The following is a 27,891-nucleotide window of genomic DNA, read 5'->3' on the forward strand; positions in this document are numbered from 1 at the left end:
GCTCTTCTGCATCAGTAATAAACTCCCCACCTTCCTTTGCAATAAATGAGGATCAAAGCTTTTCACCTTCGTTGTCTATTCATCCTACTGACTCTGGCAAGCTCTCTCTTTCTGACATGTTTGAAGAAGTTTTGATTATTAGCATTTATGTCTTTACCAAGTTGCTCCTTCTATCTTTTTCTTGGCTGCCCTGTTGTTCATTGATATTTAATTTGCTACAATCCATTATCTTCTTCTCAAGTGGGCACCACTTCCATTTTTAAGTGTGTGGGGTTTTTTTCCCATTTCTAATGCCCTCCTTTACTCTTCTGTTCAGCTATACTAGCTTTGAGGTGTGGGAATGGTCCTCTTAGGGCCTAAGTTTCTAGTATAATATGTTTTAATAGCATTTTACCTCATTACCTGCTCCTTTTAAATGGCTCTTTAACAAGCTTCCTCATTTTAGCCTAGCTTTTCTTTTCTAATGTTTCATCCTACCGTGAGGGATATTCTCTGTTTTCCCCTCTCAGTACCACTGTTAAATCTGTATACCTTACGGTCTGAGTGGCTCCTCTATATGTACTTCCTGAGCCTCCAGTTCTGGGACCTGCTCGGAGCTAATAGGTGCTTGTCCTCTTGTGGCTTTGCTGCCCGAAAAGCAGGCCTTAATGGGGTGATTTCATCTTGAAATTAAATTTACCCAGGGTATATGAGGTGTCTGATGTCTCCCAATGCTGTTCTCTGTTTTCTGCCCTGATTTGCCTCCTTCCAAAGTGATTTTCATCACAACTCCCAGACCTCACTGACAAGCCTGCAGGAGGAAGACAAACTATGCTTAGAAATGTTCATCTTGCCGAGTTCTCTACAAATCATCTCCACAAAGGGAGACAAGCTTGAAAGACTGCATAGTGGAAGGCAGATGATACAAGTACGCAGAGTCTTTATGTCTTTTCTGCCGGCCAGAAGATACCTCCTCTCTCTGCCTGCGCTTCCAGCGCACATCACTTCTGCTGCACTTACCTAATGCTCCAGAACAACCACAAAAACTCTCACAGGGAAAAGCTACCCAGTTCACATAGGTTAAACCAATTTAAGACTGAAGAGGTTTATTAATTTAAGAACATACAATTATCTGGCAATCAGCATATTATACATTTAGGATGAATACTTGCCACTCTCTGTTACCTGCTGATTGCCATACTGGTGAGAAAGCCCATCGTGAGGTTGCATATGCATGTTCAAGGTGCAGGTCCCTGCTTGCTGCACCCCATAATCCACTAGCCATTTGAACGCTACTCACAGCATCCAAAGGGGTGGCTGCTCCGTATGGTTGAGCAAAGGTTGAGATGACAGCAGGGCAGCTTCTGGTGGGTTTTGACTCCTGCTGTTTCCACTCAAATACCTCTGCCGCTATTACAAATTTTCATGCTTTTTTGTACTTCTTTTCAACCTTACTCTTTCTTCATTTTTAAAGTTCCTTTGAAATTTCCTGGTTATGCTTTGATCTGGCTGATGGCCATCTTCCTCTAACTTGATTGGTTTTATGTATTTGATACATGCATACACCGTGCACACCCGTACTCTTATCTTAAAAGCTGTGGTTATGCATGCCACTTGCCAAGAGTATGCTGTGCAGGCACCCCCAAAAAAGCAAGTCAGGGATCTCTGGCTCTCAGTCCTGTCCTCTGCAAAGGAATAACAGACAGTGAGCTATTACTGCACATATTTTCTATAGGGCAGAGATGAATCAGACCAGGTGAGCACAGGAAAGGTGCCTGCTTCCTTTTACATCCCTCTGGACTATCCTGATAGTCGTCTCAAGCAGTAAGGCTTTTCCTTTGATGTCCTACAGGAACCCAATCCTGAACAAGACTTTCCTGCAGATAAGTTGTATTTGGTGCATGGAAGATAAGACTGTCGATCAGCTACAAGTTAATTTCTAACTTACACCATTTGGTTAGTCAGGAACGGTCAATGGAGAATGGAGACGCAGAAGAACTGCCATCTTGTAGCTATTCCTGACAGGCTTCATCCCTCCCATGCCAAGAGGGGAAGTGATACACGATCTGCCTTTAGTCACCTAATGTCACTGGGAATTTGTCCTCCACAAGGGGAGATTTTGTCGGCAACTTCTCAGCTGAATCCAGGCCACTTTCCTCACGCAGATGAGGCATAGACATCTCATCCTTCATTCTTATGGCTAGTTCAGCTTCGCATACTGTCCAAGTTCTTGTGTGACAAAAATCTAGTGGTTTCTTTTTTTCTTCTAAGCAGAAGATAAAAATCTATGAACCCACATGGAGAAAACATAAAAAGAGGAGGTTTTGGATTCTCTTTCACTTATTTCATCCCTAACATAGAAATTCAAGATGACAAGTGGCTGGAAAAGTAATAAGGATTTTGTGACATGAAAACAATGGAGTCAGTTATTATCATAAACCTTGTGCTTGCCCGCTGAGGAAAGTAAGGGATTACTGGAACAAAATGGCCAATAGGCTGAAAATGAACTTACAGTACATTAGTTGATCCACACTAAATCTGGCACAGGGTAGCTTGCTCCAAAGCTGCCTCACATTTCTGTGTGCACTGAAATAGAGAAAAGCCTCTGAACTTTCCTTTAGAGACTGCTAACTTCCTTAAGAGACCAGGAAAAGAATTGAAAAGACTGAAAAGAATTGGCTGCAGAAGGAGGAAGGCAGCAGCAGTTAACACTGAAAGGAAAAAAAGTTTTCAGCAAAACCAAGACACTCAAGTTTCAGAGCTTGTAAAACTAATTGTATTAGCAAATAAGGTACATTGTGGAAACAGGAAATAAACACTTTTTGTAATCAAGTTTTCTCTCCACCACCATAAAATAATCAGCTTGATGAAATGCAAGTGGGACATTTATCTTCTTTCTTTACAAGATATCATGGCAACTTCTCTCTCCTGCCAATTAGCATTGATCTTCTTCACGTTTCCATTCTAACAATGAAGTAATGGAATCTGACACACAATTTGCTGAAATAATTTTTTCATTAGACTGCACCAGACCTTGTCAATACCTTAAGGTAGGAGGCAGTTCATTGTTTGCAATGATATCTAGCAGTGTTGTCACATGGCTATAGCTCTTAGTTTAATATCTTTATAAAAATAAGCTAGTCTGCAAAAACAATATGCTTTAAAGAAGGTTTTGGAATTCAAGTTGCTAGCAAAGTTAAATGGCATGTGTCTAGAAGTAAACACTAGATGAAAAATTGCTTTGATACAACTGTGGTATGTGGTCTGGTTTTGAATTGTTGCTTTTTTTGAGACAGAAGCGAGATGCATCTGCTTTCAGAGACAAGCTAAGCCACATTTATATTAGAGCCAATTAACAAGAGTAGGCAAGCTAGCATAACAACATTTTCTTTCTGACCTGTGCTTCCTCAGAAAATGTTTCCTTTTTGTTGTCTTACAAGGGCTGTAATTCCAACATATTTTAAAAAATGATCTCATCAAATCATTGGTTTGATCTTTCAAGCTAAAGATCAGTGCTGGACCTATGCACAAACGCAAGTATCCTTTCATCATGTAATGTCTTCCCTTCTCTTTCCAGGGATTTCATTTATACCTTGTCCTTCCTTGTATACTTGTCTGCTTGTAATTCTGTCTTTTGTTTTACAGTCAGCTTGTAAGCTCCTTCAGGACAGAAATCATTCTTTGTTCTGAATCTGGGCAGTGTCTCACTCAAAGTGATCAAGGTCTAGGACTGGAAACACTAGTTGCATGGTGCAAAGCCACCAGACCTTCAAGTACTCTCACCTTACAGATTTTCTCAAGCACCTCAGGGGCAAGGGCAACAAGTTTGGTTGGGGAACTCGGCTAGAATTGATCCTGCTTTACTCTATGTTCAGACACCTACTTCTGAGATAGACAATGAAGCTTCCATTAAAGTCAGTTGCAGATTGTGGATACAGTTAGGATCTGATTCATCTGACCAAATGGTGGTATCTGTTTTTGAATTATGTGAATTGCTTCCTGGCTCCTACTGGCCTCTTTTACCTATATCTACAGTGACTACAGGGGAAGTCTAAACAGGCTTACTATATGTAGACATAGATCTATGCAGACACCTACGAGTGTAGGTCCTCACACTCAGCTGAGTAAACGTCACACTTTATGTCTTTGTTAGTATCTGCCTGCAAATACAGGCAGTCCACGTTCTTTAACTTTGAACCTGCTAGGATAATGAGAGTTCAGTTGTTCTGCTCCCCTATCCCGAATTAATGAGGAAAGACTAAAACCCATGACATAATTGGTCTGACCTAATCCCAGTGGAATGATGGTACGAAAGGTCAGCTGCATTTTTGGCAGAAATATAGTAAAGAAGGTCCTCTGAATACACAGATACATAGAAAGGTATAGCACATGTGATGGAAATAAATGATATTTTTTAGAGCTTGACCCAGGGACTCACTGATCTCAACCGAGACCATTTCCACTGACTTCAGTTGGTGGTGGATCAGGGCCTTTAACATCGTGCATCACAAGTTCCCAACCCTGCAGCTGTTCATGACAAAGGCAAGACCAGAACAAATGAGCAAATAAAAGGAACTGATCATACAAATTTACAATATTCTGAAATTAAATAATAACAGTAATAGTCCTGCAGTAGCTCCATGGTTTCCTTGATAGGAATCTGAAACACACTTGAAGTTATGCCACACAGATTTGTGCCCTGAAGGTAGACCTTCATCATCTGTTCCTGACATGATGCAGAATCTGTGTGTTTTTAAAATGCTAGTTAACACAAATGCATAAATAAATAAATTTTAAAAATAAATCAACAGTCAGGCAGTCTTGAATATGAATGCATATAGCTATAGTTACGAAATGTGCTGGTCAAGATTTCCCCAAAAGATCAAAACCAACATAAAAACAGCCTCAGTAATTACTTTGGCACTGAGACACAAATGGATATCCAAAAGTTTCTAAGCAAAATGGAGAAGCTTATAATCCATTCTGAATGTAACCAAAGGACAATTACAGACCACACCAAACCACTAATAGCCTCACAAAAGCATGAGAAAATTTGAAAACAGAAAACCATTAGGGGGAAGTCTTCTGAGTAGGAAACACCAGGTATACAGGAAAAAACCTCTAAACATACACTTCCACAGGAATCTGTGAAAATTAAGAAAAATCTAGCTCTAAGGGAGGGTTAGTAGCACAAAAGTTAGCATTTTCTACTTGATTCTGTATTTTCTTCTCAATGATGGAAGCCCATCCTCTTCTTCTAATACCACCCATGCTTTCACTAAGCTATTTCCATTACAAATAAGTAGACATCCTAATAATTTCTATCCAGAGTTATTGTTTTTCCCTCTGAAGTCAAACTATTACTTAAAAAAGTCAGTGCTAATGAAGAAATTAAATTAACTGCTATTAAGTGAATTCAAGAGGCATGAGGCTCAAGAGCAGCTTTCCAGATCAATTATTTCCTCTTTAGGGTATTCAATTGTACTTGCATCATCATAGCACCAGTATCCACAGCACTGCCAAAAGTCACAGAGTTTATCTTCAATTTATTATGACTGCAATTTTTCCTTTGGCTCCTGAAATAGTTTATTGGAAGGATTAAACAGGCCCTAAATGGCTACCGTCTTAAGTGGTCTTAATACCTGGCAAACAAGCAAAATATCTAAGGTCAGTGTCTCCGTAAAAAACAAAGAGACATCCTCACATCTTCAAACACAGCAGCAGCCACTATTTGAATAGCAAAGCTTCAGACTTTGTGTTAGATCTTAAAAAAAATCAAAATAAAAATTTATGGACTAATGTAACCCAAACAACACACCCACTTACTGGCAGCTTTCCTTCAGCTACAATAAATTAGACCCTTTATGGGAAGTATCCTAATTTTGAGGTGGACCAGCAATGAGAAACTAAAGCAATGTTTCTGATTCTGTTGAATATATTAAGACTAAGTTTGCAGCAAGCTAGCTTTCAATCAGAGATGGTCAGCCAAAAGGCATCATTAAAGAATGAAAGGAAAGGGAAAATTAGTGTAATATTATTTAACTCCACACATGATTGTAAGCCATAAATTCTAAGTGTTCCTTTCATTTCAAAGGGAGTGGGAACATATCATTCAACAAATCATTCAAAACTATATACAAACCCAAAGATTGTCAGAATCTTTTGATGAACTAGATTTGATACAAAACCATAGAATTATTGCAACCAAAACTCTTAAAGGAAATGGACCCAAAAAAGTACCTCTGGATGCAATTTCTAGGAAAATTGGCTGAGAAAGGAAGAAGAGAGAAGAGCAACCTGATAGGAGAAGCTGCCAGCAAGTAACTAACCCTGCTGCAGGGCTGGTTAAAAAGAAATTGCTTATTAAAATGATGTAATCTAAAATGAATTACTGTAATTTTAACACTATTAACAAAGCTTAAAAACCTTTACTGCATTGGTTTATCTTATGTAGTCTATATGTATTGCATAGTATTTGTAATTACATGTTTCTGTTGAACTTCTTAATCTATATAGAAACTATTAAAACAAGCCAAGTGAAATAAAATGTTGACATTGGACATTTGTACTCGTCATTCCACAGTAGTTTTATTCTCCGGTGAAAGACAACACTTCAAAATAGTCTGATTTATGAAGAAATAGCTACCTACACAGTCGTGCTCAAAGTGAGATGTGCAGATGTTCACAAACCTTCCTGACTCAAAGGGAAGGAGGAATAAAAGTGCAGCCTCTGTAGCCTTCTTAGGCACTGTTTGCTGGTCTTGAGAATAAAGCTACGAGCACTAGATCTGATGCCGACACTGGCATCTGCTCAGCGGTTTCAGCAGCTTTCTGTGTCTCGGCAGGGAGACTGCACCTGCCAATTATCACTCAGCTGCTGATCGCGGGTTTAAGAGTGGCCATAGCCTACAGTCATTTTCTGGTGATGCTTTTGAGCCACCTTAATAATCAGGATTTGTAATAAATTCAGAACTAGTCCCTACTTAGCCACCCAGCTCCTGGTATTTGGAAAGTTACTGCTTTACTAGCCCTCCTGCTGCGTCCCAGTCACTAGCCAAAACCAGTGCCCCAGTGCCCGGGTCAGTTTTGGAGAATCTGTTTCTCCAGTGCTATGACCGATGTTTGCCAGAGCAGTGTTTTTCAATAAGCTGTGTAAGCGTGTTCTTGGAATTCACCGCATTAATCATGTTGCATTTTACTGGGGCAGCACACTACAAGGGTGGTTATGGAATCAATTTTGACAGAAGGGAGATAGTTCAGGCTCAGAAACTCCAAAACGTTAGCATTTCCCAAGAACGTTAGGTGTCATGGTTTAACACTAGCCAGCAACTAACCACCACACAGACACTTGCTTACCCCCTCCACCTCCGGTGGGATGGGGGAGAGAATCGGCAGAATAAAAGTAAGAAAACTCATGGGTTTAGATAAGAACAGTTTAATAATTGAAATAAAGTAAAATAGTAGTAGTAATAATAATAATAAAAGAATATACAAAGCAAGTGATGCAATTGCTCACCACCACCAAACGATGCCCAGTCAATCCCTGAGCAGCGATCGCTGCCCCCTGGCCAACTCCCCCCAGCTTATATACTGAGCATGATGCCATATGGTATGGAATGCCCCATTGGCCAGTTTAGGTCACCTTTCCTGGCTATGCTCCCTCCCAGCTTCTTGTGCACCTTCTCACTGGCAGAGCATGGGAAGCTAAAAAGTCCTTGACTAACGTAAGCACGACTTAGCAACAACTAAAACATCAGTGCGTTATCAACATTCTTCTCATACTAAATTCAAAACACAGCACTGTACCAGCTACTAGGAAGAAAATTACCTCTATCCCAGCCGAAACCAGGACATTAGGTCAGGCAGTGTTTTCCTTACTCTCCCATATTTTTCTTTTAGATTTGATGTTTCATGAAACAAAACTCAAAGTAAACTTCATTTGATTCATATATTACATTCATGAACTTTGGATTAGCTGAATTTGAAGCTTGCAGCCTTTATAGTAATCTTTTTGCCAGGGCCCAGGCCCTTCTGTTCTCTGCAGCAGACAGAGAGAACGTATAAAATAATAGAGACCATGACAGCTCATCTGGGTGTGGAACAGGTCCAAGCTCTGCAACTGTCCACAGCTATTATGCACATTTCTGTAATTTACCTAAGGTTCACATTATTACCAGTTCCACTCAACTCTGTTGGCATTGCAAACTGTGATGACTTACAGCACCTAAAAGAAAAGTGAAATTTCTAAAGCAGCACAACTAATAATACTCACACAGAGGATTTCATAAGGCTTTTTAAAAAAAGAAAATTAAAATGCTATTTTTTAAACCCAGGTTCTGCAAAGGACACTCTGTAATACAGAATTTATTCATTCACTTAAAACGCCTGAGATCTGCCAAACTATGAATTAATAATGATAGCTAGTCTTTTATGTCAAATCAATCTCACCATTTTCTCTCCCCCAGGAAAGTTCATGACATTTTGTTATCTGCTCCAAGTGAATTCACTGAACTTCAAGCATGCAAGTTCAGCAGTCGATGTTTTTGAACTCTGCATTGCCTTTCTCAGCGAAGCGATAGGGAAGTCTGTAGCATTCATTTGTTTGTGCTTGGGTATGGGGATATCTGGGCTGTTACTATGTCCCTAGTGAGAACATTGCCAGTAGAGTAAATGAGTGCAGGATCAAGCAATTAAGAGTAAAACAATATGGGGAAAAAAGCATGTGACTTCGGGTAAAAGAAATAAACTGCATCTTGTTATAGGCTGCAAAACGGAGCAAGGAGACAACCAAGGAAGAATGAGGATAGTCCATCATCCAGGACTGAATTTCAAAGACTGACTTATCCAAAGGGAGAGAGAAAGAGGACTTGGTTTTATTAGCACAAGCACAGTCTGCACAGAAGAAAAGATACTCCTGGGTCTCCCTCTTTGAGAAATCAAGAGCAAAGGGTCAGACCCATAAAACAAGTTGGGGACAGCAAATCGCACACTGTAATTCTAATCCTTCTCTTCCTTCACCCAAAACAACTGCTGGACTTTGTTTAAAGATAGAACTTGTGGTCAGAGTACTCACTTTTTTTTCCTTTGGTGTCTATGTAACGTAAAGATGGGCATAATCCTGGGAACAGAGGCTTGAAGGGTCCCAAAACTCTTGCTCATTCATAGATTTCTGCCACAAAGAATATGGGTTTCAACAAAAGGAGGGATGGACACTGCCTCTACCCAGGACTGCCTACAGACTTTTTCCTTAACGCATTATCTAAAGGTGAGATTTGCGGTTTGAGCCCCTGAGACAGCAGAGGGCTGAGCTCAACCAAATACCCCAGGCTCCTTCACTAACACAACACACCACACCTGCTAATAACCCCCTACAACCACATTTCCTTCACCACCACCCTGGAGACAACCTAGGATCCTCCACAAAATGCTGCATCCCAGTAACTGACCTGAGGCTTCCCCTGGTCACATTATTCAGAAAACCTTATCAAGAAACCATCTTGTAACCCCACCAGCACAGCTGCACTAGCCTGAGAAAACAGGCAGAGCTGCCTTAAAACACAATACTGCAACCAAGCAAAACCATGTGGGCTTTTTTATAGCATATTCTAAAAGAACTGGAAGGCCATGCTCTGTGCTTATCTGCTTTCCAAATACCTATTGCCTGTTCCTCATTAGTGCACATTAATACAAGCTGGGGAGACAACCTGGCATTACAAAGGACACTGAGGGATTATGAGCTGCTATGGTTTGTAAAATGTAAATTTACATTTGAGTGCAGGCAGGGGACATCAGATATCTCTGTTCCCCCTGCAGGGTTTTTTGGAAATTACACAATATCAGATCATGCAGTAGAAAATGTTTTCAGGCCTGGAGCATGAGGTAAGGAGTCAACTGAGCAACAAAGAACACAAACGTGATATACTGCTGAATGACTGGATAGAGCCTGACTCACTAAGAGCGGGATTTTTTTTTAATCCTATAGGGTGTTTTATTGACGGCGCTTTCATATTCACACACGTGAAGTCAATGAGCATTTGATTTATTGTGATTTTCACCACTGGTAAGCATTTGATTCATTGTGAGTTTCACCATTGAAAGAAGAGCTATTTGCTGCTCAGCTTTGGCAGATGTAGCTGAGGTTTCAGCAAGGAATGACCACAACGTACCTTCATGCACCTGAAAAAGCCTCAGATGGATTCCAGAGAAAATAGAGTTCATGTTTTTACTTCCGGTGTTGTTTTCTGAGCACGTAGGCAGAAATGCTCAAAAAGCACAGTCTGCAGGACACAGGTTGTTTTGCCTGCCCTAAGCCCGGGGGCTCTGCTGGGTATTCCCTGTACCCATTAGTGGCAGGGCTGAGAACATGAAATCTTGACTTTGTGATGTGAAGAGTTTTCTCCCTTGCTGTAAGTAGATTGTTGCAAGAGGTCCTGCTTTTAACTTCCTACACGTATATAGATGAAGGGTAAGTCTACCCAGTGAAATGAAGGTATGATTCCAGCACATTTGACTATAGGTATTCTCAGAATATCTGCAAAGCTGTTTTTTTATGATGAAATGGGGAACACACTTCAACCCGTTTTTCTAAATGTCAGGAGCAATTCTGAGCTTCTGTGTACAACTTGTTAAAGCGCCTTTCCCCTGTTTCCCAAAACCTTCCTCTGCCAGCGTCAGTGCCGTGTGTGCCCTGGGAGTGGCATGTATGCCTCATGGGCATGTGAATGGAAGCAAAGGTTCCAGAATCACCTCTCCTAATGCACCTAGAGAGTAAGTAGATCAGGAGAGACCCCATTCCTCACCCCATGAACGTCGCCGTTCTAGATCTCGCTACTCTCTGTCCATTTGTGCCCGGTCGGGCGGCAGCCTGGAGGTTCTCCCCGCCCTGCTCAGCCCTGGGGAGCCCCAGTGTGATGTCAGAGCCGCCACTGTGAGGTCAGAGCTGGCCGCCCACACAGCCCTGTGGTGCGCGGGGAAGGAGCCCACAGCTGCTGTGTGGCTGTTGCCCTGGGCAGGCGCGCTCCTGCTGCCAGAGCTGTTTCTGCCTGGGCAGGCCACACTGCTGGAGCTGAGGCGGAAGAGCTGAGCGGGGAGCCTGCCTTTGCCCAGAGATGGCGGGGAGAAAGGCACCCCGGAGAAGACGCCAAGGGGCCTCAGACGGCTCCTTGGGGAAGAAGGCTGACCAACAGCCAGCAGGGGAGGCCGCGGAGCCGAGGTACGAGGTGGGCTGCTCCTGCCCGGGGCCTCGGGCTGGGGAGGTAGCAGGGACACGGCCTAACACGGCCTAACACGGCGCGGAGCAGCATGGGGAAGCCGACAGAGGCTTCTGAAGAAGAGCCCCCCCCAGTGGCTTGCGAAGCCCCCCTTCTGCGGGGATGGGCCTCGGCTGAAAGCCTGGCTCGCTCTCCCGGCCAAAAGCCAGTGTGCAGCCTGGGCTTTTGGGGAGGCGGCAGCCTCCTGCTGCAGGGGCCAGTGCCCAGCCCTGCTGCACGGGGAGGTATTGCTGCCGGGGGAGAGTTTGCTGCACGGGGAGGCCAAGCCCCTGGGACCTGAGGCTGGCCCCCTCTGGACATTGAGGCGCGGCCCTGCCTGGCTGAGGGGGGGAGCTGTGCGGGGAGGAGAGGGGTCGGGAGACCGCCAGCGCCCAGGGAAGAGGTGGGGGGCCGTGGTGGGGGACAGCAGCCTCCGCGAACGGCCGCTGAGAGGTGCCTGCGAGGGGCAGGTTGGTGCCAGGGGCCAGGGAGCAGGGACGGATGGGGTGAGAATCGGGCTGTGCTGCCTGGTGGGCTTCCCGCGGCAGGGGGCTGCTGCTGCCGCCAGCTTGCTTCCTCTTCTCCCACTGCGGGCCTGTAAAGCAAAGGATGGGGAAAGGAGAGGGGGATGCCTGGATGCAGCCCAGCTGCGCTGCCCTCTCTTGCTGCAGCTGAGACGTCCCCTGGGAGGCTTCCTGCGGCCGACCTCTGGCAAGGGCCTTGGCTCACACAGCGTGGGGACGGTGGGTGACCGACATCTCTCTTTTTCCTCCCATAGGAGCCTCTGCATGGAGTTGGAGCTGGAGACAGGCTTTGTGCATGAGACTCCCAGCTCAGCCACTCAAGTGCCTGCGCAGGGCCGTCAGAAGGCCGCTGAAGTTGCAAGTAAGCTCAGCACTGATGCTTGCTGTCAAGTGCTCGGGGGTGAACTAGGAGAGCTGCGCTGTGCCAGAGCTCTGGCCAAATGTAACAAGTGGCAGGAGAAGCGGAGGCTGCCCTGCTCTTTGCCCCAGTGAGGGAATACGTAGGACTCGGTGCCCGCCTCCCCGCAGGGAGCTGAAACATGCGGGCTGGGCATCCGAGAGAAGAGACCTCCAGAGACAGGCCTAACTTTTCTCTGCTTTCTTTGCCCAGGCACGGCCTTCAGCCGTCTTTGCCATCTGGCAGGTGCCCTTGTCTCCCTGTGGAGACATCTACTGAGCATGATGACATGCATCTTCACCATGTACGTACTACGTGTTTCTGCTGTGGACAGGGGGAGAAAGGGGATGTCCGAGGGCCAGGGCAAGCAAAGGGGAGAGCAGGGGGTGTTCCCCAGCCAGCTGCCCAGCGCTCCCACTCGGGCACCGAAGCTCAGGCGCTGCTCGTGCTGTGGCCATTCTCAGGGAGAACCAAGAGCAAAGCCCCTCGGCAGTCTCACTCCCATGCATTTGCCGGTGGCCCAAACTTTGGCTGCGGTAGGACAAACTGCCGCGTAGCCAGACGCTCGGGTGCAGAGCCACGCCTCTGCAGGGGAAGGGTTTCCCCAGCTATGGCAAGAGACCGCGCAGGGCTGGGAGGGCTCTGGGAGGAAAGCCAGACGAGGCTCCTGTGCTTCCCAGCCGTGTGGAAAAACACCCCTAAGAGAGAGCTGTGTGATTGCAAGTGAGAACAGGCCTGCTCTCTCAACCAAAGAGAGAGCAAGGTCCGCAAGGTCATTTGCTCGACCTCTTTACTTCCCGGGATTATTTTCATTCCCTTTCGGAAGGCGCTCCTGGAGCTCTTCCTTTGAGGAAGATCTGCCGTTAGATCTGATTTGGGCAGAAATCATGTTCCTCCTGGGCGCTGCTCTGTCAGCTCTCTGTCAGCAGCAGGCTTCTAAAATGGTGGCTTTTCAGCCTGAAAACGGAAATCCAGCTGTGAAGGGGTTTGCTCAAGACTCGGCTCATTGACAGCCACAGGACTCCCTCTTTTCCAGGCAGAAGACGGCCCTGCAGAAGACGAGGTTCTTGAAAGTCTTCCTCTTGTTGCTCCCAGTGGCTCTTGGTGAGTTTGCTTGAGCAAACATCTGAAAGCGACAGCCTGGCTGTGCTGGATGCCAGCTTTCAGCTGGCCAGCTTTCCTTTTTGGCCGATACGGGTGGAAACTCCTGTGGCCCAAGTGCTTCCTGAGTATGTCCTTGACTGGGACTTGCTTTTGGGCGACCAGTGAGAGTGGTAGTCTGCCAGCCATGCTGCTCCTCTGGCCCCTAGACCAAACGGCTTGCTTAGTCTGCAAGTCTGCGAGAGAAGGGCGTATGTATTTCCAAGCCTGAACTGGGAATTCCCAGGGGGGCCGTGCAGGGAGACCGATGGAGAGGCACCTCTCCTAGCCCATGCAGCCTGGTCTCGGTGCTCACTGAAGCAGTGAGGGGCAATGGGGAATAGCTGTGGGGCACCGAGCACACCTGAAGATCGGGGCTGCGCCGTCCCCTGACGCCTGGGGTGATGGCTCCCGGTCAGAGGCGCGTCCTCTCTCTGCACCCCCACGTTCCCCACCTCCTCAGCTAGCCTGCTGCCCCACTCCCAAGGCACCAGGGAGGAGACAATGTGACTGCAGGGATCGCTAGCAAGCCTAGTCAAATAACTGTCTCTCGGTGATGTGAATTGCAGCTGGTGTTTACTGTGGGACCCCACTGCCAGCGTGGACAATGCGGGCCAAGGGACTGATAGAGGTCGGTGATTGTAGTGGGACAGGCACCTCCTGCAAGGGAGCGCTGCTGACAGTAGCTGTCACACATAAATCACGGGCTCTTCTGCTTCCACGCAGGGTGACCCAAAGAAGCAGCAGCTTTTGCCGTGTCTTCCTAGGGAAGCCTCTCCTGGGAAGCCCTGGCAGCTCTGCTAGTGGGTTCTCTAATGGAGCGTCTTTCCCTTTCAGGAGCTGACGCGTGTGACTGCAGCAGACCTGAAGACCCTGAGGTAGGAGATGTTTCCTGAGCTGGAATTGGGTCTGTGCAGAAGCGTTAGCCGACCTCGTGCTACCTGCGCTTATTGTCCTTAATAGCCAGGGCTCCCGTACTTCCCTTCTGCCTTTGCCTTTTGCTCAACCTGGTGAGGAAGGGAAGCACTCGCAAAGCAGGGAAAGCATGTGGGTCTCTGTTCCTTGCTGAGCTCAGACGCTCCCCAGAGGGGATGGGCCACTCTCTGACAAGATCTGCTTTGCTGTTCCTGCAGGAATTTGCATGGGTTTTTGGAGGAGCAAACCCAAAAGTTGCAGCTGCTGCAGGAGGAGTTGGCTGAACTGAGGGTGGAGACCAGGAGTATGAAGAAGGTGATCCTGCATTTTGGGGAGGGAGGCTTGGCTGGGCAGAACCCCTGAGAAAGCGCTCTTTGGGATTAGTGGTGGGCTCAGAGTGCTGACCACAGCAAGGCAGCCTTTGCCAGAGGCTTGCTGGGTGAGCTTCTGTGCCGCACAGGCCCTTCTCCAGGCCCAGTTCAACCGGGCCGCCTCAGGCAGCGGAAGACTTCCAACATCCTTCCCTTTGGTGCGCCGGCGCCTCTGGCTGCTCTGGCCGGGCCCCTGAGGCGGTGGTGAGACCCAGGCACGCTCACGGGGCCAGCCGTCACTGGCAGGGCCTGAGCCCATCTCCTGGCTGACCTGGAGAGCGTGGAGGGGTGGGAGGAGGGTGTGGGGACCCCCGTCAACCCACCTCGGGGCCGGGGCCAGGGCCGTGGCCACAGATACTGTTCTTCCTCAGTCCTCGTGGCTCACATCAGCCGCAGAGAGTCTCTCAGCTCTGCGGACAAGGTTTGCCTTGCCTTGCGTTTCTGACACTGGCCCTTCGCTGCTCCGGGCGCTAGTAGCCACGCTGAACTGTGCACTGATGTGGTCCTTTTCTGTGCTTGTTCATGGCTTTCTCAGGAAATGAACCTGGCATTGTCCAAGATGTCTCTGGAAGTCTACGTCCAGATGTCTGACTGGGCCCTGAAAAGCGCTGGTATGGACACAAGCAGCCCAGTCTCCTTGCCCTGCGCTTGTCTGTAGCACTCCCCAAAGGAGGCTGTGCTCCAGGCGCTGCTCTCCAAAGTGGGGGAGCTTAAATGCTTCACGGGGTCCAAGAGCAAGGCTGTGGCAGAGCGGCTCTCTCAGACTCCCTCCCAGTCCTGCCCTCGGCCTCTGCGCAGGTGCCTCGGGCGCTGCCCCCGCACACGTTCCTGTGCTGACGGAGGGGCTCTCTTCCTCTCCGCTGCATTTGGAAAGGGAACGGCTGGGTCATCCTTGGCTGCCCACAGAGCAAGCCCTCAGCTTTGGTCTGCTGTCATTCACATGGGCGCCTGCTGCCTCCCAGCACCCTCAGACCTTCTCGTGGCGCTGTGAGAGAGGCAGTCACCAGGCACGTGGATGCTGTCATCGCCATGCGCAGCTGGGCACCGCCACCAGCGTGCTGATGAGGACAGGACTGACAGACGTGGAGCTGGCCGGCGGTGTCAGAAATAGTGTCTGAGCACCAAGTCCTCCTACTCTGTGGCCTCTTGCAGTCATCTGCTCTCCCTTCTTTACAGGTGCCAGCATTGACAGGCAGAGAACTTCCAAGACCTATGACTGCAAAGAGTGGACCTACAGGGTTTTATCGTTCTTTTGCACTGCCAACCCTCCTGATACTATTTTGCAGGTATCGTAGCGGAAATCATCAGTGCTGGTCTCCTTCCTTCCTGCAAAGTTGGGGACTGACCGCCTCAGGGGCTCTCCCCTCAGTCCAGTGGTACTGCTCACACCCACAGTGCTGATGAGGCTCCTGAAACCAAAGCTTGAACACAGGGCTGGGCTTGCTAGAAATCAGTGGTTCCCCTCAGGAGGGGAACAGAGCGGAACTGCTGCATCTTGCCCACAGTCCTCTGTCACAGCTGGGTGAAACACTTTCTCCCTGCTGACCCCATTTCCACGGTCGTCCCGAACAGTGCCTTTTTGGGGGTGGGAGGCGGGAGGCAGGGGGTGCCCTGCAGAGCCACTGGGCAGCGAGGTGTTTCTGTAAGGCCCCCAGCTGGGATGGTCTCATAAGCGGTATTGTCCTCTTTTCTGAGGAGAGCCCCCTTTGTCAGGCAGGGAAGGAGCCCACCCTCTTCTGTCCACTTCCTCACAGGCGCCTAATTTTTGAGCTGAAATAGACCCCACAGACACACCGGCGCCTATGCTTCAAGCTACATGAGCAGTGGTGTTGGCCCCAACGCTCTCTCACACTTCATTGCTCTCACGCTCTGGTTGCAGCCGGATGTTTCCCCAGGAAACTGCTGGCCTTTACGAGGGCATCAGGGCCAGGTTGTCATCAGGATGCCAGCACAAGTCCATCTGACTGCCATCAGCATGCAGCACATCGACAAAGAAGCGTCTCCATCTGGGACCGTCAACAGCTCCCCCAGAGACATCGCTCTCTTTGTAAGTCTCTGCTGGGCACTTCTGGCTGGGATGTGGCCCCGGGGGAAAGCCGTGACAGGGACTTGCTTGCTTTTGTGCATCCTCTGAGGTTTGTGTCCTGCTCTCTCCTGAGCACTGCAGCGCCCTCGCGGGATGTTTCAAGGGCTCTAGAGGTTTCATCCCTCTCAGGACTTAGTCTGGCCAAAGCACCTCAGGGTTCTTGACCAAAACTCAAGGCGGAGACTGAGCTCCACCCTAACCGGTGCTAGACTACTGCTAGAGCCCCCGGAGAGGCTGGGTAGATAACAGGGCTGATCCAGCGCGTACATCCCCTCTTTGTCGGGACGAGTCTGAGCTGCTCTCCTTGTGCTTTGCCCCTGAGGGAGTGGATGCGGACGGAGAAGAGGAAACTCTCCTTGGGACGTTCCTGTATGACGTGGCAAAAGAGCCCCTTCAGACCTTCTTTCTGAAGGTAGGGTCCAGGCACAGGGACAAGATGCCGGAGAGCAAAACAGGTTTGCCTGCAAGTCCGTGGCAGGAAGAGCGTGAATCCTTTCTCCCTGGGCCCAGGGGCCCAGGCCACCGCCGAGAGAGACCTGGCGGGGTTGGGAGGGCTGAGTGGCCTGCGGTGGTGGTAGCAAAAGGACAGCAAGGGCAGGGTCACACCGTGGGAGCACGAGTCATGAGAGATGCCTGGCTGCAGCCACTGCCTCAGCAGAGCCAGCTGCACACGCGGCCACTCCGCCCAAGCAACGTCCTTGTGCCGTGGAGAAACAGGGATGCCTGGTGGCAAAAGGTGTCGGGCAGCACCATCGCTCCATGCTGTGGCCTGCTGGCAGGCTGGACAGCGTGCCCCTTCTCTCCCGGTGCTCTCCCGCTTGCCAGGAGGAAGGCAGGCAGAGCGGACAACGGGAGCCTGGTGGGGTTGCACACCAGCTGCCCCACACATAGGAGCACCTCCCCGGCCTCTCTGTTAGCACACAGCAAGCAGCAGAAGGAAAGGGGCAGAGGGAAGGGAGTTGCAGCCCCAACCGGGCCGGCATGCAGAGGATGCCAGGTGCCTTCCTCCTTGCCATGTCCCCAGCCTCCCCAGCAGGCCCGGTACCAGCAGTGAGCCTCAGATGTCCACAGCCGCTCCCACCCACGTTTGGGAGCTTGTTCCTGAGCAGGAGCAGGGCTAGCAGGGGGCGATACCGTTGATCGCACTGTTGCTCTTAACACCTCCGTTTCCATTTCCCTCTTTTCTTCACAGAACGCGCCGCTTCCCAGAGCCTTTTCGTATATCAAACTACTCGTGAAGAGCAACTGGGGAAACCCAGCGTACACCTGCATTTATCGAGTGCAGGTTCATGGGAAGAGGGCAAACCCAGAAAGCCTCAGCTGAAACCGGCGAAGAAAGGCAAAAAAAAAAAAGAAGAGAAGGGAGGGGGGGCAGAAATAAATGCTGTGGCCGTTCAGATCGGTGTAGAAGATTTGTCTCCAAAGTGGGGTGCGCGAGAAGATCCATCCGGGGGAGGGCGGGAGTGCGCGCTGACGTGGCCACTGGCAGCCTGCAGGCGGGGGTTGCAGGGTGACCAAAATCATTGGGGCAGCCCTCGGGGGCTCCCAGGGCCAGGAGCTCCTCCGTTCCTTTCGCGATAGTGGGGCCGGAGGAGCAGATGGAACAACTTGGGCTAGCACCTTCCCAGCAACCAGGCTGCCCGTTTGTTGATTAACCCATAATTTCTGTAAAATGGGGGTGGGTGGGGAGCCTGTCTGACTGGCCTGTCGGAAACCCCATTCCTCACCCCACGAACGTCGCTGTTCTAGCTCTCGCTACCTCTGTCCATTTGTGGCCGGTCGGGCGGCAGCTCTGTGGCCCCAGGGGAGCCCACAGGTTCTCCCCGCCCTGCTCAGCCCTGGGGAGCCCCAGTGTGATGTCAGAAAATCTTCAACAGTTGCGAACAACTAATAACCAGGAAGGAGCTGCGTTCCTGGAATAACGTGACCTCCTCCGCAAATGACATCTTGTTTTAATGAAGTAGCGCCAACTGTTCATTCTCTTTACTTTTTAAAGAATAAAATTCTTTCCCAGGATTTTATCTGAATGTAAAATAAGCATTATTCCCTTCTCTATTTAAACATGTGGCTGCTTTAAAAATGTAGGTTTGAGCAGCAGAGAGGGTCAGTCTTGACTATGATGAGCAAGTTAACTATGTGAAAAGTTTGGTTTTAAACACATGGACAAATGTACCTCCGCCCTGTTTTGGAAGAGCTAAGTGAGGAAAACAAATCATGCTCTTCCATACATGATATCTCTTTTTGAAATGTCATTACAACAGGTCCCCAGCTGGAAAAGAAAGAGCAAAACACAAGGTGCAGCAATGCCTAGGAATACTAAGAAGTTCACTTCTTAAATGTAAAAAAATGCAATGTGAAAGAACCTGGAGGTATTAACTTCTAGACTGGAGTTTTGCAGTGCCCTGAATATATATGTAAAGGAGATTAAAGTATATAACTGTTCATCTCAGAAAAACTTTGCTTAGTATATAATAACTTCACAGTTTATTGTAAAGGAGAATTGTTATCTGCTTATTCTTTTACACCACATTCATCACTGATACCTTGTGATCTGTCATAGAGGCAAGTGCCCCAGGGTGGCAAGGAATATTTCATTACCTGAGGACGACAACAGAGTAGCCCTGCAGTGTGTATTTGGGGCCTTTTAGGACAAAATTATTCTAATTTCAGAAAACATGAGGGTAAAGCAAATATCAGCACAAACTAAAGTCATTAGCAAATGAAAGATAGTTTTTCAATATATGTATGTATGGAATGGTCATTTTGTTATATCTAGAAGCAGCCGATGATTTTTTAGGCCACTCTTGCCTGATGACATAGGTGGGCGAGTGACTGGGCGAGTGAGCCAGAGTCCTTTCCTCTTCTAGGAGTGGAAGAAGTGTTGGTGGAAGGTCATTGATGAAACAGCAGATAGCAAATGAACAGTTGGTTAAATCCAAGGATTAATGAAGTCCATGACAAAATTTCTATTGACGTCAGCGGGTCTTGAATGGTTTTTGATGGACCTCAGGAGGGATGATATTAAGGTGAGCCTTCAGGAAGAGAAATGTGGCAAAGGCTGGACTGCCTTTGTAAAGGTCTTCTTTTTCTTTAATTCATGAAGTTGCATTTTAGCTAAATCTCACCACCTTCCACATCACTTGTACAGAATCTGTAATCCGTCTCAAACTCAGCTCAAGGAGTGATCCATGTTCTCTCTTCCCTTCGTTACATGCTGCAGCTGGTACACTGAGCCATTCTTGCTGCTGCTGAGAGATGTCCATGCTAATTTTTCAGACTTACAAAATACTCTTTTGTTCATTAGTTCTTAACCCTTGTGACAAAACGGCCTCTCTATTCTGCTACAGTTGAAATTGCCGCTAGCAGGGAGCCAGAGAAATTCAGAGACAGCTGGAGCCGGTTTAAAGGCACTTCAAACTCCAGTCACCTGTCCTTTGCTGCTTTTCATTGCTGCGGAGGAGGACTCATGGTGCTGCTGCTTTACAAGCTAGAGCTGGAGACCGGACGGGAGCACACGTTGTTTGCAGCCCCAGTTTTTCCAACAAACATTTGGAGCCATTTCATACCAGTTCAGTGGGATTTCAAGCTGTTGCTGTTAACATTGATCTGGTGACTTGAATGTAAATGTTCATCTTTATGGCGGTAATTTTAAGTATGGGAGCGTTATCAAACATTAATGGGAATCTAAAGCCCACATCTCTGCCCTGAAAACATCCATGAGAATTTGCAGAAGGCAGGGAGAAACTTAGAGGTAGCAGCAAAAGGAGGATTTTGTGTGAAATACAATGACTTCTGGCCAATTCACAGATTAGCAAAGAAAAAAAAAGTTAGATGATACTGAAAGAGATTATTAATGAGGGCTGAATCTCATAAGGTTCACCTGCAGGTTCAGAGATGTTTTCTTGTTCTTGTCAGCTCTCAGAAGCTCAGACACTTCTGCAGAGCACAAAGTATATAAGGCGTTGGATTTTTACAATTAGTCTCAGAAACAACAGCCTCTCTTTTCAATTGCCAGTGATTCCTCACTTTAGTTGGGATGAAATGTCATTGGAAAAGCTTCTCTTATGTTACTCCATTTCAATGCATGCCCCCCTGCAGCAAGATTGGAGCGTGACAGGTTGAATTTAGTTCAAAATTTTAGGGTGTGACTTTAAATTTTAAAAATCTTTAAACCTAAACGATTGCACACAATTGTCTGGGCCTGATTTTGCTCCCATTTTAGTCTTTCCCTTGGAAAACTTCTCTCCTAGTTGGTGTCAGAGAAGACTTTTGGAGCCGTTTTTCCCTTCTCTACTTCAATTCTTTACTTGGAAAAGTTAGTGCCGGTAACATGGAAGGTGGTTAACACGAAGGAAAAAGGCCTATGAGCTGAAAGACAAATACAGATGAGACCATGTGGGGCAAACACCAAGAGTGACAAATACAGGGGTGGCAAAATACAACCACAAGCCTGTCCTTAGGAGGTGGGGGACGGCCCAGCTGTCTAGCTTAAAAGGAAATTACAAAATAAGGATTGTGGTGCGTCTCCATTCCTGGAAAATTTAAGGATCTTTTTTTTGCATCTTGTATTAAGTGGTCAGCAGTAAAAGGGTTTAACACACATTTCCTGCATTTTGACCATGATTTTAACAGATTCCTTGCCAAATATGGGATTACAATTATCATCTGCCTATGACTAGAATAGGAAGAAATGAAGGGTGAGATCATTCAGACAATTAGCACCTGAAAATGCAAATTGGCCTTAAATCAAATGCTGTTAGGGACAAATCCTTCGCTACTTAGTCAAAGTCCCTGTTAAAAAAAGCCTTTTTGTTTCAGTAGGCTTCAGTCCTTTAAGTGTAAATGTACTCGGAGAAAAATCTTTCTCCTTGGCAATGATGGGGTTTTGATGCAAATCTATTAGAACCAAAACTTTGTGGTAGAAATGTACCTGTTCCAGTGAAAAATTTGGGAAAGTTATCTCAGCTCAAGGACAAAATCTCTGTTTAGGATGAAAGAAAGGTTTATTTGTCACTCTCACCTGCTTTCTGGTTTGCCTTTTTTAAGCAAAACACCATGAAAGGTGCAGAAGGAAGCCACACTTAGGCATCTGTGTTTAAATCATCAGTAGCTCTTTTACAACAAATCAAAAAGCAAAAGAAATGAGTGAGACAAGCACCAGAAAAATCCACAGCAACTGTGAGTTTTGTCCCTGAGATTTGGATTGCTGGATTGGGCCGGCAGTGTGTTATTTACGTTTTTCCTCAATGGCAGCTGATCAAAATAATTACTACAATTATAAAAATAGGAGAAAAATAAAATATCTGATTGTCGTGGCTTAACCCTGGCTGGCAGCCGCTCGCTCGCTCCCCCCCAGTGGGATGGGGGAGAGAATCGGAAGGGTAAAAGTGAGAAAACTCGAGGACTGAGATAAAGGCAGTTTAAGAGGTAAAGCAAAAGCCGCGCTCCCAAGCAAAGCAAAACAAGGAATTCATTCACTGCTTCCCATCGGCAGGCGGGTGTTCAGCCACCTCCAGGAAAGCAGGGCTCCATCACGCGTAACGGTTACTTGGGAAGACAAACGCCATCACTCCAAACGTCCCCCCTTCCTTCTTCTTCCCCCAGCTTTATATGCTGAGCATGACGTCATATGGTATGGAATATCCCTTTGGTCAGCTGGGGTCAGCTGTCCCAGCTGTGTCTCCTCCCAACTCCTTGTGCACCCCCAGCCTACTCGCGGGTGGGGTGGGGTGAGGAGCAGAAAAGGCCTTGGCTCTGTGTAAGCACTGCCCAGCAGGAACTAAAACATCACTGAATTATCACTGTTTCCAGCACAAATCCAAAACATAGCCCCATACTAGCTACTATGAAGAAAATTAACTCTATCCCAGCCAAAACCAGTACAGTGATGTTTTTAGATTTCTCAAGCATGGGACATTGTTAACAAGTGTTCTCAATAGCAAACTGCTTTTCTCTAACCAGAAAACTTGTACTTCATTAGATTGTACAAATAAGTGGCTAACACTGTCCATTTGCTCTTCTCACTGACAGCCAAGAATCACAATGATCAGATTCACAGAAGTGCAATGCTGTTGTACTTCAAACTTAATACAATCTTCAAGTAAATATTCTTTTCACTACTCAGTTTTATTTTGCGGTATGTTTATTCTTTATTTCTCCTTTGGTCTTCAGGTGCCAATAGTTTTGTATAAGAAAAAAATAAACTAATCCATCTTGTTTGGTTTTCTTTCAGTAATTGTTTGGGCATTTTATTTTAGACACTCCTGCTAACCCTTGATATTATTTATGCACAAAGACTGCTAGAGTGTTAGTACTTATTTTTTTCTAAATCCTGTACCTAAACCTTGATCTCTGTTATTTTTTAATTTCTCCATTACATTTCAGTTGAAAAATGTCTTGTGTGTCTGAGAGTCACTTATCACAGCAGAATTCGTATCTGACTATTTGCTGTCCCTACCCCTTGTGCAACTTCTTCTGGAAGGAATGCTTGGCTCAAGGGAGTTGCTAGTTTTATCCTTCATGTTGATGGGCTCAAAACTTACCTCTACATTTTGTTTCTCTTTGAATTTTTTGTCTGCAGTTCTACCCATATCCAGAATAACCTGGCGTAACAGTTGGTTATGTTTGATTGAGGGAACAATGTGCTTCTGAGAAGGAACTCAATGAATTTATTTTAAAATCCTAACCTGACTTTTTAAATCTTTTTTTCTTTAGATCTTTTTCCTTTGTGCACTCTGCCATCCTAAACCCAGCTGCAGAAGTAGATTCCTACTACTTGTTATTTGCATTAATTTTCTTTAGGGACTGTAATTTATTAATAATGGATGTGTGTATTTGTTATAACAAATAACTTTACCAATAACATCACAAGTTATATATACACGGTTTATATACACAGTGAAAACCCAACACAGGCAGATCAAAAACAAGTCTCAGAAATTACACAACATCAGATCATGCAGTGGAAAATGCTTTCAGGCCTGGAGCATGAGGTAAGGAGTCAACTGAGCAACAAAGAACACAAACGTGATATACTGCTGAATGACTGGATAGAGCCTGACTCACTAAGAGAGGGATATTTTTTTAATCCTATAGGGTGTTTTATTGACGGCGCTTTCATATTCACACACATGAAGTCAATGAGCATTTGATTTATTGTGATTTTCACCACTGGTAAGCATTTGATTCATTGTGAGTTTCACCATTGAAAGAAGAGCTATTTGCTGCTCAGCTTTGGCAGATGTAGCTGAGGTTTCAGCAAGGAATGACCACAACGTACCTTCATGCACCTGAAAAAGCCTCAGATGGATTCCAGAGAAAATAGAGTTCATGTTTTTACTTCCGGTGTTGTTTTCTGAGCACGTAGGCAGAAATGCTCAAAAAGCACAGTCTGCAGGACACAGGTTGTTTTGCCTGCCCTAAGCCCGGGGGCTCTGCTGGGTATTCCCTGTACCCATTAGTGGCAGGGCTGAGAACATGAAATCTTGACTTTGTGATGTGAAGAGTTTTCTCCCTTGCTGTAAGTAGATTGTTGCAAGAGGTCCTGCTTTTAACTTCCTACACGTATATAGATGAAGGGTAAGTCTACCCAGTGAAATGAAGGTATGATTCCAGCACATTTGACTATAGGTATTCTCAGAATATCTGCAAAGCTGTTTTTTTATGATGAAATGGGGAACACACTTCAACCCGTTTTTCTAAATGTCAGGAGCAATTCTGAGCTTCTGTGTACAACTTGTTAAAGCGCCTTTCCCCTGTTTCCCAAAACCTTCCTCTGCCAGCGTCAGTGTCGTGTGTGCCCTGGGAGTGGCATGTATGCCTCATGGGCATGTGAATGGAAGCAAAGGTTCCAGAATCACCTCTCCTAATGCACCTAGAGAGTAAGTAGATCAGGAGAGACCCCATTCCTCACCCCATGAACGTCGCCGTTCTAGATCTCGCTACTCTCTGTCCATTTGTGCCCGGTCAGGCGGCAGCCTGGAGGTTCTCCCCGCCCTGCTCAGCCCTGGGGAGCCCCAGTGTGATGTCAGAGCCGCCACTGTGAGGTCAGAGCTGGCCGCCCACACAGCCCTGTGGTGCGCGGGGAAGGAGCCCACAGCTGCTGTGTGGCTGTTGCCCTGGGCAGGCGCGCTCCTGCTGCCAGAGCTGTTTCTGCCTGGGCAGGCCACACTGCTGGAGCTGAGGCGGAAGAGCTGAGCGGGGAGCCTGCCTTTGCCCAGAGATGGCGGGGAGAAAGGCACCCCGGAGAAGACGCCAAGGGGCCTCAGACGGCTCCTTGGGGAAGAAGGCTGACCAACAGCCAGCAGGGGAGGCCGCGGAGCTGAGGTACGAGGTGGGCTGCTCCTGCCCGGGGCCTCAGGTTGGGGAGGTAGCAGGGACACGGCCTAACACGGCCTAACACGACGCGGAGCAGCATGGGGAAGCCGACAGAGGCTTCTGAAGAAGAGCCCCCCCCAGTGGCTTGCGAAGCCCCCCTTCTGCGGGGATGGGCCTCGGCTGAAAGCCTGGCTCGCTCTCCCGGCCAAAAGCCAGTGTGCAGCCTGGGCTTTTGGGGAGGCGGCAGCCTCCTGCTGCAGGGGCCAGTGCCCAGCCCTGCTGCACGGGGAGGTTTTGCTGCCGGGGGAGAGTTTGCTGCACGGGGAGGCCAAGCCCCTGGGACCTGAGGCTGGCCCCCTCTGGACATTGAGGCGCGGCCCTGCCTGGCTGAGGGGGGGAGCTGTGCGGGGAGGAGAGGGGTCGGGAGACCGCCAGCGCCCAGGGAAGAGGTGGGGGGCCGTGGTGGGGGACAGCAGCCTCCGCGAACGGCCGCTGAGAGGTGCCTGCGAGGGGCAGGTTGGTGCCAGGGGCCAGGGAGCAGGGACGGATGGGGTGAGAATCGGGCTGTGCTGCCTGGTGGGCTTCCCGCGGCAGGGGGCTGCTGCTGCCGCCAGCTTGCTTCCTCTTCTCCCACTGCGGGCCTGTAAAGCAAAGGATGGGGAAAGGAGAGGGGGACGCCTGGATGCAGCCCAGCTGCGCTGCCCTCTCTTGCTGCAGCTGAGACGTCCCCTGGGAGGCTTCCTGCAGCCGACCTCTGGCAAGGGCCTTGGCTCACACAGCGTGGGGACGGTGGGTGACCGACATCTCTCTTTTTCCTCCCATAGGAGCCTCTGCATGGGAGTGGCGCTGGAGACAGGCTTTGTGCATGAGACTCCCAGCTCAGCCACTCAAGTGCCTGCGCAGGGCCGTCAGAAGGCCGCTGAAGTTGCAAGTAAGCTCAGCACTGATGCTTGCTGTCAAGTGCTCGGGGGTGAACTAGGAGAGCTGCGCTGTGCCAGAGCTCTGGCCAAATGTAACAAGTGGCAGGAGAAGCGGAGGCTGCCCTGCTCTTTGCCCCAGTGAGGGAATACGTAGGACTCGGTGCCCGCCTCCCCGCAGGGAGCTGAAACATGCGGGCTGGGCATCCGAGAGAAGAGACCTCCAGAGACAGGCCTAACTTTTCTCTGCTTTCTTTGCCCAGGCACGGCCTTCAGCCGTCTTTGCCATCTGGCAGGTGCCCTTGTCTCCCTGTGGAGACATCTACTGAGCCTGATGACATGCATCTTCACCATGTACGTACTACGTGTTTCTGCTGTGGACAGGGGGAGAAAGGGGATGTCCGAGGGCCAGGGCAAGCAAAGGGGAGAGCAGGGGGTGTTCCCCAGCCAGCTGCCCAGCGCTCCCACTCGGGCACCGAAGCTCAGGCGCTGCTCGTGCTGTGGCCATTCTCAGGGAGAACCAAGAGCAAAGCCCCTCGGCAGTCTCACTCCCATGCATTTGCCGGTGGCCCAAACTTTGGCTGCGGTAGGACAAACTGCCGCGTAGCCAGACGCTCGGGTGCAGAGCCACGCCTCTGCAGGGGAAGGGTTTCCCCAGCTATGGCAAGAGACCGCGCAGGGCTGGGAGGGCTCTGGGAGGAAAGCCAGACGAGGCTCCTGTGCTTCCCAGCCGTGTGGAAAAACACCCCTAAGAGAGAGCTGTGTGATTGCAAGTGAGAACAGGCCTGCTCTCTCAACCAAAGAGAGAGCAAGGTCCGCAAGGTCATTTGCTCGACCTCTTTACTTCCCGGGATTATTTTCATTCCCTTTCGGAAGGCGCTCCTGGAGCTCTTCCTTTGAGGAAGGTCTGCCGTTAGATCTGATTTGGGCAGAAATCATGTTCCTCCTGGGCGCTGCTCTGTCAGCTCTCTGTCAGCAGCAGGCTTCTAAAATGGTGGCTTTTCAGCCTGAAAACGGAAATCCAGCTGTGAAGGGGTTTGCTCAAGACTCGGCTCATTGACAGCCACAGAACTCCCTCTTTTCCAGGCAGAAGACGGCCCTGCAGAAGACGAGGTTCTTGAAAGTCTTCCTCTTGTTGCTCCCAGTGGCTCTTGGTGAGTTTGCTTGAGCAAACATCTGAAAGCGACAGCCTGGCTGTGCTGGATGCCAGCTTTCAGCTGGCCAGCTTTCCTTTTTGGCCGATACGGGTGGAAACTCCTGTGGCCCAAGTGCTTCCTGAGTATGTCCTTGACTGGGACTTGCTTTTGGGCGACCAGTGAGAGTGGTAGTCTGCCAGCCATGCTGCTGCTCTGGCCCCTAGACAAAACGGCTTGCTTAGTCTGCAAGTCTGCGAGAGAAGGGCGTATGTATTTCCAAGCCTGAACTGGGAATTCCCAGGGGGGCCGTGCAGGGAGACCGATGGAGAGGCACCTCTCCTAGCCCATGCAGCCTGGTCTCGGTGCTCACTGAAGCAGTGAGGGGCAATGGGGAATAGCTGTGGGGCACCGAGCACACCTGAAGATCGGGGCTGCGCCGTCCCCTGATGCCTGGGGTGATGGCTCCCGGTCAGAGGCGCGTCCTCTCTCTGCACCCCCACGTTCCCCACCTCCTCAGCTAGCCTGCTGCCCCACTCCCAAGGCACCAGGGAGGAGACAATGTGACTGCAGGGATCGCTAGCAAGCCTAGTCAAATAACTGTCTCTCGGTGATGTGAATTGCAGCTGGTGTTTACTGTGGGACCTCACTGCCAGCGTGGACAATGCGGGCCAAGGGACTGATAGAGGTCGGTGATTGTAGTGGGACAGGCACCTCCTGCAAGGGAGCGCTGCTGACAGTAGCTGTCACACATAAATCACGGGCTCTTCTGCTTCCACGCAGGGTGACCCAAAGAAGCAGCAGCTTTTGCCGTGTCTTCCTAGGGAAGCCTCTCCTGGGAAGCCCCGGCAGCTCTGCTAGTGG

General features: G+C 48.6%; 1 long non-coding RNA gene across 1 annotated transcript; it reads left to right on the plus strand.

Annotated features, from left to right (window-relative positions):
* The first annotated feature begins 16,993 nt into the window (after positions 1-16,993).
* LOC142082405 (uncharacterized) lies at positions 16,994-18,022 on the plus strand. Its single transcript, XR_012673700.1, has 2 exons — positions 16,994-17,073; positions 17,854-18,022. It is a non-coding gene; the product is annotated as an uncharacterized LOC142082405 (long non-coding RNA).
* Positions 18,023-27,891: the final 9,869 nt, after the last annotated feature.

Source organism: Calonectris borealis, chromosome 4 (assembly GCF_964195595.1).
Source record: "Calonectris borealis chromosome 4, bCalBor7.hap1.2, whole genome shotgun sequence".
Classification (NCBI taxonomy): Eukaryota; Metazoa; Chordata; class Aves; order Procellariiformes; family Procellariidae; genus Calonectris; species Calonectris borealis.